Genomic DNA, 817 nt, shown 5'->3' with positions numbered 1-817 from the left:
CTGTTGGCACACAGATAGCAGTGGACTTTTGTATATTGATTTTGTATCCTGCCACTTTACTGTATTTGTTTGTTTCTAATAGTTTTTTGGTGGGGTGTTCACTGTGCCCGTCAGGTTGGCTGAGATCTGGTCCTGATGTGGCTGACACTGAATATCACTGAAATGCCCAAGGTCCGAGGCATGTGGTGATCCGGTCTTAGCCAGGTGGGAGTGCAGAGTGGGTTTATTCAGTAGGACCTGTTTACCTAGCTCCTAGGCATGTCCCATGACACATCCACCACTGAGGCTATGAGTTGGGCTTTCCCGAGACTGCTGGCCATTATGCAGAGCTCTGTGGTGAGGGTCCCAGAAGGTCCTCAGCCCCCTGTGGTAACTAGAGTTTTACAGACAAATCTGGAAAACACATCCTCAGAACCTGGCAGGATTCCCACACTGTTGGGTCCTTACCTGGGAAAGGAGTAGGGATTCTGAGGAACAGCTCCCCATGCAACAAGAACAGAGAGAGGTCATTTAATGCAGCTGTGTGTAGTGTTCAGACTGATGGCCAGCTGCTCAACATCTTTTGGACAGGAAATGTCACACACAGGTGAAAACCAGACACTCAGGGACATGGGCACTGATCATGAGTTTTCTTTTAACCACATCTCTGGGTTTCAGTTTTCTCGACTGTGTAACATAAAAGGTTAAAATGGATTCTCTTTAAACTTTTTAATACTAGCTATGATAGTCAATGAACTAGGATTTTAATTTGTGTTGTCATTTAAGCTTTATTTTCTAATCTTTAACCTCACAGTCGGGTTACTACACCCTGTTTCCT

This window comes from Saccopteryx leptura, unplaced genomic scaffold (genome assembly GCF_036850995.1).
Source record: "Saccopteryx leptura isolate mSacLep1 unplaced genomic scaffold, mSacLep1_pri_phased_curated manual_scaffold_21, whole genome shotgun sequence".
NCBI lineage: Eukaryota > Metazoa > Chordata > Mammalia > Chiroptera > Emballonuridae > Saccopteryx > Saccopteryx leptura.
Note: the sequence above shows the minus strand (reverse complement) of the source record.